The following is a 13,441-nucleotide window of genomic DNA, read 5'->3' on the forward strand; positions in this document are numbered from 1 at the left end:
GGCTGCAATAGCAGAGTTAGGAAGTAGCAATAGATATCATATAGCCTGAAAAGCCTAAAATATTTACTACCTGACCCTATGCAAGGAAAAAAACAAACAAACAAACAAAAATCAAACAAACAAAAACAAACAAACAACAAACAAACAAAAACTAATCCCTGGATTAAAGCATAATTTTCTATGAATCAACAGTCAGTTTCAGAGTCATTATCAACAACTTGCTCCTGGTACCCATTACCAGTTAACTGAAATTTGACAAAGAAATAAACCTATTAAGTATTCCTGTGAACTAAAAGTATCAATCAATCTTACTTCTAAATCAGATGAAGAAACTGAATAACTAATAAATCAATGGACTCAAGTAAGGTCAGAGGAATACCTAGAAGTTTGGGAACTTGGGTCTGTTGTCTGGCCTTCTTAAGTGTTAGGCAGAAAACTCTCTTCTCTAATCACAAGAATCACCCAGTTAAAGAGTGTCTGACTCAGGAGTTGGAAGGGAGCAGAATAGGTGGGATACTGAGTAAACTACATCTTCATCCCATTATTCTGAGATCCTTCTGTATGTGGCACCGCAGTCTTTAACAGAACATTGTTAACTCTGCCACCTAAATGAACCAAATCTGATTCACCATATACCTAAATACAGGGAAAGTGCAGATGCAGAAGAACAATCTGAAAATATTCAGGAGAAAGCAATATACAGAGAATGAAGAGATGGGGTGGGGTATGTTATCCATTGTGGTACATTCAGAAATTCTATTTCAAGTCAACTTTAAATCTTATCTTGTTCTTAAATGCAAACTATAAAATAGCCATAACTATTTTAACCTTGGGAGGGGCAATTCTAAAGTATATGACTTTAGCCATCTACAAAGTGAACTGAAGAGCAGCAATGTGGCATATGTAGAACAATGCCCAGTAGCTTATCTGAGAAGAATATTGTGCATGCAGATTTCCAAGACACCCACACCTCAGAGATAATGCCAGTGAGTTAATCAAATACTTTTCTGCCTGCACAACTGTGATACCTAAAGCTGCTAGGAACATCATTTTTAGACATCCGTGGGAGGGATTCTTTTTTGTAATTCTGCATTTCTTTAACTCCCACCACAAGTCTAGGCTTGCCTTCCAGAGACACACACTGCCACCTTTTCAGAGCTTTTCCCTCCTCTTTTTTTGGCCATGGACTAAGTAGCCCTCCTAGGGCTGACTGCATAAATGCTAAAATAGAGGACATGATTTCACTGGAGCTACATGAACTGATCTGCATGCAAGTCATGACAGGTATTCTAGAACTGAGCCCATCATCCCTCCCTTTCCCCAAATCTGCTTTTGTTCCTGCCTACACAGACACTATCACTCCTTGCAAGCATTGAGCTAAAACAAAGGATCAATCAACTCTGACACCTTTTACTGAATGTCTACTATAAGCCAAATCCTAGAAAAATGGCGATGAACAAGGCATAAAGCCAGCACTGAGCAAGACAACAGTCTGATGGGTTAACAGGATAAATAAATAGAACATGCATTAGAGTGGACTAAGTGCTATGATAGAAGTAACAGTAAAATAGAATCACACACAGGAAGGGAGTTAGAGATGCTTTCTCTAAGCTCACTTTATCTTGTATCTTACCCTTGTCTATCCTCAGTTAGAGCTGCTGTTCTGAAATAACCACGTGCTAGCTCTCAACTCTCCTACCCACAACTCTCTGTCAGAGCCCATGTGCCCACCAGCTCTGGGCAACTTTGGTTACAAGGTAGAAGATATGAAATTCTAGCCATGGGTTTTTGTACTTTTGGTGTGATTGATCACACAGGGATTAGCTGGACACTTCTCCCACTGTGACTAATCAGACCAATACAGCAGCCTGGTGTATCTAAAGAAGTCATAGCCTTCACAGTTGCTTGAAAGAAAGCAGAGTGCTTTCCAATGTCATTAGTGTTCTGCATGAATAGCCTTACCTACCAGCAACACAGAAGGAATGGATTATCTACAAACCCTGCCTGGGGCCTCTAAGTCTGGTGCAGTGGGGCTGAATAGTACAACATGAAACTGTTTGAGAAGATGGAAGGAGAACTAAAATTTTTACTGCCAAGCAGAATGCTTTTTGACTTTTGTTTTAAACAGTCAGTCTTAGCTTTTTGAATTACAGACTACACATTTTCTCTATGGTGATCTCAGCTTCCACCTATTTCAATAAAATTTGATATGGGTTTGTCTGAGATTTCCTTGTTAGAGGTTACATCTACATTCTAACTTCCTTTGCCAAGCAGCTGTTGCACAAAACAAGTATGTAAAATCGGTGCATTTATTCCATTAGGATTAAAAGCCCGCAGCTGGAATTCAGGAAAGACATTTTTCATTTTTTTAAAGTAGGCTCCACACTCAGCCTGGATCCCAACATGGGAGTCAAACTGACAACCCTGAGATCAAGACCTGAGCTGAGATCAAGAGTCAGATGCTGAACCAACTGAGTCACTCAGGCACCCAAGCAAAGACATTTTAAACAAAGCATTTAACCAAGTCACACTTACCTGGCCATTGCAACATAAAGAAGAGGTGAGGGTAGAGAGGAGAAAGAGTTCCATTTCTGTAAGAAGAACAGTATATACATATAGGAAGTTGCAATTCTGAAGCACAGTGGAGATTAGGAAGCATCTTTGAAAGGAAAACCAATTTTATTTGTTTTACATAATAATAGATTCAGAGAAGTTTTCAAAACAAGAAAATTGGTTGATTAATCTAGGCTTATTTCTGAATCTTTTGATAGGCTATCTACAGACTGCAAGCCAATTCTAAATGTCCTATATGCTTTCCAAATAATGTCTCAATGTGTCAAATTTCTTCCATTTTGGAAGAAAAGAAAGCAAAATAGCTGAAGCTTTCTCAGCACAAGCATAAAGTGTTATCTCTTTTCTTCAAGTAATAGGCCAACATTATGCATTTTCCTTTAAAAAAAAAAACAAAAATAAATAAATACATAACAACTTCCTTTCTCTGAATTGTAAAGAACATTGTGGGTTTGGTTTTTTTTTTTTTTCCACAATTGGGCAGCACTCGACAACAACAATAACAAAAGCCATCTACTGAGATTAAAGATTGTTCCAGACATCTAATTTCTCAAGGCATAGATTTCCTACAGCCAAAAATGAGATGAACTCTGGGATCAGGAAGAAAGCTTTCCAAAGCCCTGTAAAGAGTTGAACTGAATTGCCCAGCATGACATAGTTGGATGATCCAATCACTTTAAAATAACAAATGCTCTCTTAAAGAGAAGGTAACCTCTAATATCATTAGAGACCCCAGTGTTGTTCTGATTGTTACACTCTTTTCTTTTCTTCTTAACTATAATCTGATAACCAGTGGGAAGCCAGGAGAACAAAGACATCTCAGACACTCTACATCAATCAAGGAATCAGTTGTACTACACTGACAACTCAGCTGGCAGGTTTGAAAGTTTATGCCATGAGCCAGCATAAAATGTAATCATCTCAGGAGTCAGGGCATATTATGGAATAGCAAGCTTTGCTTTAGAGTTTGAGAGGATCAGTAGAAAAATATTTTATTGATGTGGATTATGGTAACATAGATAAAAAAAAATCTTCACCATTTCATAAATGGTTTTGATGCACAATTCAGGAAAAAGGAGAGACTTACATAACATTTCCATGGCAAGCATAGTCCTGAAGGACAGCACAGGGAAACTTAGAAGGGCTGCAACCATGTTCCTTGGACATCACTGTCATATCCTTTCTAGTATAAGATCTGGCTAGCCCCCCACTAAACTGTGAAACACCACTACAAGAGGAACAACCATCTTAAAGCCCAAAAGGACTTTTTAATGCATATATTTTTTTTCTATCACTGACAATCCAATAAGATAATTTTTCTGTTATTGTACTCACTCCAGTGAAAGAATATAATGACATTCTAAAGTTCCAGAACCCAAACGGATAAAGAAGATGTGGTCAATATATACTATGGAGTATTATGCCTCCATCAGAAAGAATGAATACCCAACTTTTGTATCAACATTAATGGGATTGGAAGAGATTATGCTGAGTGAAATAAGTCAAGCAGAGAGAGTCAATTATCATATGGTTTCACTTATAAAATTCCAGAATCAAACTTGTCAGAGTTTATTGAGTTTATTGCTGATCTTGTGACATTAGCTGGCCAACTGATGAGAGCAAAGCATGCTCAAGTGACCCAGGTCCATGCTGATTACATTTCCTTACTCTAAGTTCCAGGTATACAGGAAGGTCACACATATCCCTACATATCCTCTCTTGTGAAGCTTTGATATTCTCCTTTTCCTCCAATACAATATAGGAACTGAGATGTATTTGTTTATCTGTTTTTTGTTTGTTTGTTTTCTTTTTTCTTTTTTTTTTGGTTTTTATTATTATTGTTGCAGTTGCTGCTGCTGTTGTTGTTCTTGTTAGTCACCAAACAGTATGTCATTAGTTTTTGATGTAGTGCTCCAAGATTCATTGTCTGCATATAATACCCAGTGCTCCATTCAATATGTGCCCTCCTCAATATCCATCACCAGACCAACCCATCTCCCCACCCTTATCCCCTCTAAAACCCTCAGTTTGTTTTTTGGAGTCCACAATCTCTTATAGTTTGTGTCCCCTTCTGACTCTCCCCCTTCATTTTTCCTTCTCCTAATGTCTTCCATGCTATTCCTTATGTTCCACAAGTAAGTGAAACGATATGATAATTGACTCTCTCTGCTTAGATTTTAAGCTGAAGACTGTAGTCAGAGATACAGAGGGACTTTTTTTTTTCAGTATATCACTCTTAAAGGGTTTATCCAACAAGAAAATCTAAAAATTAGAAATATCTATCCCCCCAGCATGGCAGCAGGCAACTACAAAAACAAACTGTTAATCAAAATAAAGAGACATATTGATAAAAATATATTAATTGTAGAGGACCTTAACACTCCACTCTCAGCAATAGCCAGATCATCTAAGCAGAAAATCAACAAAGAAATAAGAGCTTTGAAAGACACATGGATCAGGTGGACCTCATAGATATATACAGAATATTTCACCCTAAAACAACAGAAAACACATTCTTCTTGAGTGCACATAGAACTTTCTCCAGAATAGAACACATACTAGGTCACAAGTCAGATCTCAACTGATACCAAAAGACTGAGAGTATTCCCTGCATATTCTCAGACCACAATGCTTTGAAACTGGAACTCAATTACAAGAAACAAGTTGGGAGAAATTCAAGCACTTGGAAGCTAAAGACCATCCTGCTCAAGGATGTTTGAATCAACCAGGAAATCAAAGAACTTAAACCATTCATGGAAACCAATGATAATGAAGACACATCAGTCCAAGACCTATGGGATATGGCAAAGTTAGTCCTAAGGGGTAAATACACAGCCATCCAAGCCTCACTCAAAACAACAACAACAACAAAACAAAACAGAAGAATCCCAAATACACAAACTCTCTTTACATCTTAAAGAACTGGAGAATTCACAACAAATTAAGCCTAACCCATGCATGAGAAGGGACATAATTAAGATTAGAACAGAGATCAAGGACTTAGAAACAGAAACACAGTAGAAACACCACTGGCCACATTTATTCAAAAGAAAAGAGAAAGGACCCAAATTAATAAAATTAAGAATGAAAGAGGAGAGATCACAATTAACACCAAGGAAATGGAAACAATCATCAAAATTATTATCAACAGCTATACACCAATAAGTTAAGCAACATGAAAGAAATGGATGCATTCCTGGAAACCTATAAACTTCCAAGACTGAAACAGGAAGAAATTGACAACCTGAATAGACCAGCAACTACTAACGAGACCAAACCAGAGATCAAAAACATCTCAAAAAACAAGAGTCCAGGACCTGATGGATTCCCTGGGGAATTCTACCGAACACTCAAAGAAGAAATAATACCTATTCTCCTGAAGCTGTTTCAAAAAATAGAAGCAGAAGGAAAACTTCCAGACTCTCTCTATGAAGACAGCATTACCTTGATCCCAAAACCAGGCAAAGACCCCATCAAAATGGAGAATTTCAGATCAATATTCCTGATGAGTACTTTTTATCTGAATTTGAGTATGTTTTGTCCATTTTCTGATATTAAAAACTTCCTTCCCAAGACTCTCTCTTAAGCCCTTTCAGTGATTGCTCTTTTCAACAATCCCCTACCCTCACCAAACACTAATGATAAGGCATACACAATGTTGTATGTTTTCTATAATGTCATTTAATCCTTACAACCAACTTGTGAGGAAGATACTATTATCCCTACATTCTGTAAAATAGAATTTGGGCTCAAAGACATTAATTAACCTGCCCAAGGTCACTCATTTAACAAGTCACAGAGATGGAATTTGAACTTGTCTGTCAGAACTCAAAGCCCATTTTTAGATATTATACTATACCACTTACTATGCTGAACTTTAACCACTCCTTGTTAGAGTTTCACATTGTAGTGACCAAAGTCCCTCATGTAATATTCAGCAGAGAAAAACTGTAATTTACTCTAAGTTTAAACATTTGGGGAGGGTCAGTTAACTGCAATAATGTGAAAATCACATTCTCAATAAAAATGTTTGAAAACCTGACCCAACATTATGTTTCTATCATCCTAAACCATTTCTCATTTTAACTATGCCCTGCTTTACATTTGATTTTCTTTTTGTCCACAATTTCCTTCTTAAAATTTACTAATGTCCAGTCTTTCCTTATTCCAAACAGTTAATCTGCATTTTTGACAGCATATTATTGGTGTTGCTAAGGAAATTTGCTCCCTTCAAAGTACTCTGCCAAATGTTAGGCTTCCTGTATGTGTTAACACCTTGTGTTTGGATTCTCTCATCTGTATGTTGAATGCTGAAGCCTCTTTCCTACAGATATTCCAAGTTCTCTGGCCCATGTTTGTGAAGTAACCTTTTGTTTTCTACAGCAAACAAGGAGTACAGCAAATTAAGTATTCTTTAAAGTCCTTTTTCATGTTCTGAGCTTAACACAGCCCCATTCCTACCTCCACCCTTCCTCTTCAACCAAACAGAGATAGACATTATTACAACTCTTATGCTATATGCCTGATTAGTTATTTTATGTTGCATTTCCATAACAAAAAAGTATTTCATTAACTTATAACTCTTAAATTTGAAGAGGATCCCAGATTGTCTTTTTGCATAGAATTGTTAAGAGGTACTTTGGACATTATATGAGGTCTTGAACAGGAGTTACTGTTAGCACTCTTCCACCCAGAATGTTCCATTAACCCTTGGGACTGATGTTTCCTAACACCTATGTAGCTGATTAGAGTGTTGATTTTGATTAGTGTGTATGTGAGGTAGATGGGAGCACAGTTACACAGATTTCTGCACTAGTAGCGGGTAAAGATAAAAGAATAGAAGCCAAAGTTCCAACACTGCAGCTCTGCTATAGAAATTCTGATTGAATTAATGATAGAATTTAATATCGTTTAATAATGACAAGATTTAACAGCCAAGCATTGTTTTAAGTACCCTACATGTGTTCTTTCCCTTAATCTCCATGATAACCCTGTAGGGCAAAGCAATCATTAGTTTTTGTTCAAATTTGAGGCAAAAGTCATAAAAGTTTAAAGAATATATCTGTGTTGGGGTGTCTGGGTGGCTCAGTGGGTTAAGGTCTCTGCCTTCGGCTCAGATCATGATCCCAGGGTCCTGAGATCGAGCCCCGCATCGGGCTCTCTGCTCAGCAGGGAGCCTGCCTCCCTCTCTCTCTGTGCCTGCCTCTCTGCCTACTTGTTGATTTCTGTCTGTCAAATAAATAAATAAAATCTTAAAAAAAAAAGAAGGGCGCCTGGGTGGCTCAGTGGGTTAAGTCGCTGCCTTCGGCTCAGGTCATGATCTCAGGGTCCTGGGATCGAGTCCCGCATCGGGCTCTCTGCTCAGCAGGGAGCCTGCTTCCCTCTCTCTCTCTCTCTCTGCCTGCCTCTCTATCTACTTGTGATCTCTCTCTGTCAAATAAATAAATAAAATCTTTTAAAAAAAAGAATGTATCTGTGTTATTACAACCACTTAAAGTACAGAGTCCAAGTCTAGAGCCAATACTCTTCACCTCCAGACTATTTACTAAAGTGATATGGAAATAAACCTCTACTTTCTCCAAATAGCATGGAACACAAGAAAAGTTCATCAATGACATAATGAGTAAAGGAAGGCTCTAGACCAGATAAAAGGCCATTTCCCCAATTACATCGATTGGTTTTACCCAATTTATTCAAAAAAGCCTTTGTTGAACCTACTTAGTATGTGCCAGGTACTCTTCTAGCTATTGATAAAATATCAGTGGGTAAAAGAGAAAAAAATCTCTCACATTTTGGTGGAGGGAATCAGAGGATAACAATAAATACATGCTAGGTGTTAGACAATGACAAGAGGAAGGAAAGAGGAATAGAGGACCAGGGTGGGAGCACTGTTTAAGATCAGGGAGATAAGGAAAACCCAGAATGAAAACTGAGAAAGCACAGTCACTGAAGTCTCCAGGAGAGTTTGATGTTCTAGAAGCCAGCTGGAAAAGGATTTTCAAGGAGGAAGGAGTAATCAACTGTGCTACATGGTGTCACATCCTAATATGTACCCTGTTCTTGAAGAACAGTGAGGGCAAATATCTGAATAGAGAAGGCTCAAGAGAAAATGGGGGAGACAAATGTTTGCTAGTGCTGCCCTAACCAAATACCACTGACTGGGTGGTTTAAACAGCATAAATTTATTTTCTGAGTTCTGGAAGCTGGGAGCCCAAGATCAAGGTGTCAGCAAGTTTGGGTTCTTCTGAGACCTTCCTTCTTGATTTACAAAGGGACACTTTTTCACTGTGTCCTCACATCATCTTTTCACTATGTATGTACCCCAAGTGTCTGTGTATCTAAGCTCTTCTTCATATAAGGGTGTCTGTCAGTCAGATAGATTAGGACCTACCCTAATGTCTTACCTCATTTTAACTTAATCACTTCCTTAAAGGTCCTATCTTGAAATACAGTTATTCTGAGATACTGGGGATTAGAGCTTAAACATATGAATTTTGGTGGGACATGATTCAGTCTACAACACAGGACATAGAGGCAACTCATCTGAGGAGATATGATGTCCAAGGGGACAGAAAATGAGGATGGTAATTAGGTTAAGTAAAAAAAAAAGGCTTTCTAGTGTCTTTTTTAAGGCAGAAATAATGACATGACATTGCACAGTGCTGCAAATGATCTGGTATGAAGAACAGTTAATGTTGCAAAATAAAAATTACATAGAACATCTTATTAGATATTATATATTAGATATTATGTTAGATATTATGTATATTAGATATTATGTATTAGATATTATGTACTTTGTACATGTATATTATTAAATTAGATATTATATATTGTTTGTGTTATGCATTTCTGCTTAAGTTAAACCTTTAGAAACTATATTCAGAATATATTCTTCTAAATTCTACTTTCAAAGAATGTCAATGTATATTCAGAGATAAAGTGCTAGATTCATAAAAATTTTGGAAATAGATTTATTTACCAGAGGAGTTCTCAACTTCTATAAACAAATGTGTGTTTTATTTTTGAAGAAGGGGACAGACCATACAGAATTTCCCACACATATGTAATCATAACTTGCATTTTCATAGTTTATTTAATGCTTCTTGAGTTCATAGTACATCATTTGGATAATTCAACAGCTATATATATTGATAGCCTACTGGGGGTTAAGCCTATGGGTCTCAATCCCAGTGGAAAATCATTCTCATCTTGTCAGTTGCTGTTGTTGTTGCTATTGTTGTTTCTGTGTAGTTGTAATCACATCAGACACAGTGAATCAAAACCTCAGTAAGGAACAGTGAGTCTCATGAACAGCTAGAATTGAGGACCGGGCTAAGTACGTATGCATTATTTTGTTTAAGTTGCACCTGCTTTAAAGGATGGGTTGTCTTAACTTGAATTAGCTTAATAAAATGAATTTACTTGTTATTTCTTTTATACATAAATTATTTTATTGGGGGAAACCCTACATAATCACAGAAGTCAGATTTTGTTGCTCAGAGCAGGCAAAACCAGTAAAGCAGCTATCATACCACTTACAAAATGTTGCTTTTATAAGATTTAATTTCTGCTATGTACACAAATACTCTGGTAAAGGGGAGTTGATTCCAATTATTTTTCTCTTAACACCTAAGTGAATCACCTTACAAAGAAAGGAATTTTGAAGGGTATGGGGAAAGACAGGGCATAAGGAGTGTTAAACTGCCAGCTGAGATTTGAACAGTTAAAATATAGGTGAAGTGGACGCAGCACCAAAATGAGAAAATGGAAAGAGAGAAGGAAATGATAACAAATTTGCAAGTTTTAAATTTTTTCTGAGGATTCAAATCATTCTAATCCTGTAACTGGGTTTGGACTGCTTTAAGATATGTTTTGAAAATATTACCACTTACATGTTAAAATTTACCATTAGCTGGCTGCAGGGTAAGTTTCTCCTATTTTCCACATTAACTTCCCTATTTTCATGGGAGAAAAAAATGTTCAGGATTAATTCTCTTGTGGTGTATACTCTCTTTTGAACCCATTTTTAAAAAGCAAATTACATGAGACTTTAGAAGTCATTTCATGAGTTTGCCAGTTTTTCTAACTTCTATAAACCTTCTCACCTTGAATTGGAGAGTTAACCCCCTGGGATAAAACTGAAATGTCTTAGACTCCAAAGTACTTTGAGTCTTTTTTCTGAACTCCTCACTTCAATTGTCATTTTAAGCTTACCACCTCCCCCCCAAAAAACAGAGATGTAAATTATCGACAAACAAATGAAAGAACTGATCTTAGATCGAGAAATAGACAAAAGAGCCAAACTATAAAACTAGAATGGGCTACAGAGGAGAAGGCAAGAATTTAAGATTAGATAACATTGTGATACTGTAAGAATTCAATGAAAAATGCCCATAGAATATAAAAATAACAGTCCCAAGCAAACCAAGAAAGATAAAGATGCTAAGTTAATGGTAAAAATTCCTTATTAATAATTAATGCTTTATTAAATATTATGTTAAGGAGAGGGTTTAGCCACATGTACAGCAGTATCAGTGTATTAAAGGAATACATCAATTAATAAGAAAATCAAAAACTGTGCTCCAGCTTACATTGTAAAAATCAAACCCCATGAAATGCATCCTTTAAAAAAAAAGGTGGGCCAATCAACCTGTTACAGGAATGAATGGCTGGCCACCTTTATCCTGTATTTTAGTATTTTATCTTTTTTTTTTTTTTTGGTAATGTAACAGTAGAATGGGCAGATGAACTTAAGGGCAAGAAAGCATATTTCTAGCAACAGAAGTTCCCTCTTCTTTCCAAATTTAAAACAAGAGACAGGAATAATTGTTATTTAATCGGATTGTTGGTTTCATGTAGAAGAACAATGTTTGACAGTAAGTGGTATCTAACATCTGGTCAGGGCAGAGAAAACAGTGCATGTAGGACTGAGCTACATTCAGGCTGAGATGCTCAGTTCCTGCTTTTGGCACTTTTTCTCTCTTGTAAAGCTGTTTGTGTGCAGTGCTGACAGTGTACAAATCATGATAAATCTCTCTCTATTAAATGCACTTAAGGTTTGGGGAGTTTGCATTTTCCCACCTGGAAATAAATTCCCTGTTCCCTTTCTCCCCCTCACCCTCCATATTTAATGCTGCATCTTGCTACCCTAACATATAACACTTCCGAAAGATGAATTATATCAGTTATCTCTCTTACTCAGCAAAAATACTCAGGCTATGGAACCAGAGAAAGGCATAGCTTTTGCAAATGCCTGTCACCATATTTAGCTCAAAGAGGGGACAGTTTTCTTAATACCTCCACATTTCTCATTCGCTGACATATGGACATTTGGTGTGAGTGGTTTGCAGCTAAAGACTTAATTATCATTCTTGATGATCATTTGCATTTATATAGGACCTTTTATAGGAGGAAATCAAATCATTAAAGCTATTATACTAATGAATGCAAGACAGCAAGTGTCATTACCTCCATTTATATATTGAGACAGCTAGGGTCTCAGAGGAGCCAAAGAAGGAGCCAATTAAGTTCAAACCTCCTATGTGTCTCCCCCAAACTAAATGGTTCCCATGGAGCTTTTGGGACTTGAGAGAAGTCCTACAACACTTTGTTGAGGTCATTTCTGAGCATGATATGATAAAAAAAACTTTTTTTTTCCAAAATTATTCGGAGGCTCTGAATTTAAACTTGTGTCAGACAAACGCTATGTCTCAACTCATTTCTGATGGGGTAGAGAAGTCCTTCTAAATGTTTATCTTCATCAACAAATCCTCAGATTCTATCAGAGGGGTGGTGTTCTTGAGAATGAGGGACTAGACTTTCTGATCCACCATTCACATCAAATTGCCAGTCTTTAAAAGGTCTTAAAGTCATCTCAAGATTGAAAATGACAAGTAAGGTCGTCTGCTTTCACTCTCTGTTAAATCTCCTCTATGGCAGCATACGAAGAGGTCCAAATGCCAGCTGTGTAGCCAAACCACTATTGATGAAAAAAACTTCTCAGCAATGGAAATCTCTCATTTATTTGTCATCATTTGCATACTTCCTTGCCAGTGCCAACCTCTGAAGATACAGTGACAAACCAGAGGAACACAGTCTCTGCCTCAGTTAGCTTACCACATCCCTCCTATCAAGCTGTTAGAATACCAAAGTAGGTTGAAAAAAAAATGAAATCTACCTTCCCTGAGCACCACCTCTGAGATGCTCTAAGTCTATTGGGTCATTTTTTTACTCTAGGTAAATATATTTCAAATATTTCAACAAAACATTTTGTTGAAAGAAAGAGCCATTTTCCCTGCAATTTAAACTTTGAAATCCCAAGACTCTAGTTGTTCAACCTTATGCTTACCTATATAAACTGTCGAGATTTGGTAATAAGAGTGCATAACACTGCTCTTTTCCTGGCTTATGAGTAGGAAGAATACTTGTTTATTTTATTTTCATTCCTCCAACCTTGGTACCACAACACATAAACATAAACAGATCTGTAAGTGCCCCTTACTTAAGTGCTTTGTGAGATAATTTCATGGGCCTTCTCCATGTTTCCATTAAAAGATAAACTAAAGCATATTAAAAATTGTGACTTTGAGTAAAGATCAATTCAAAACAGGCAGTCCTAAACCAGAGACAGTTAAGAGCACTGCATCAACATGACCTAGGGACAAAACTTTTACAGAGAAGACAAAGAAGCAATGCAAGAGAATTATTTGATTGGCCATAGTTTAAGCAGTTGCCTTATTTGAAAAAGCCCAGCTAGCTGTTTCTGATTTGTTGACCTTAAGTTTCCATTTCTTAACTTTGAGGCATTTACAGCTTTTGTTTTCCTCACTAGACTGTAAAGGAATTAAAACCACCTCAGTCTAATGGC

The sequence above is a fragment of the Meles meles genome, chromosome 1, assembly GCF_922984935.1.
Source record: "Meles meles chromosome 1, mMelMel3.1 paternal haplotype, whole genome shotgun sequence".
Lineage (NCBI taxonomy): Eukaryota > Metazoa > Chordata > Mammalia > Carnivora > Mustelidae > Meles > Meles meles.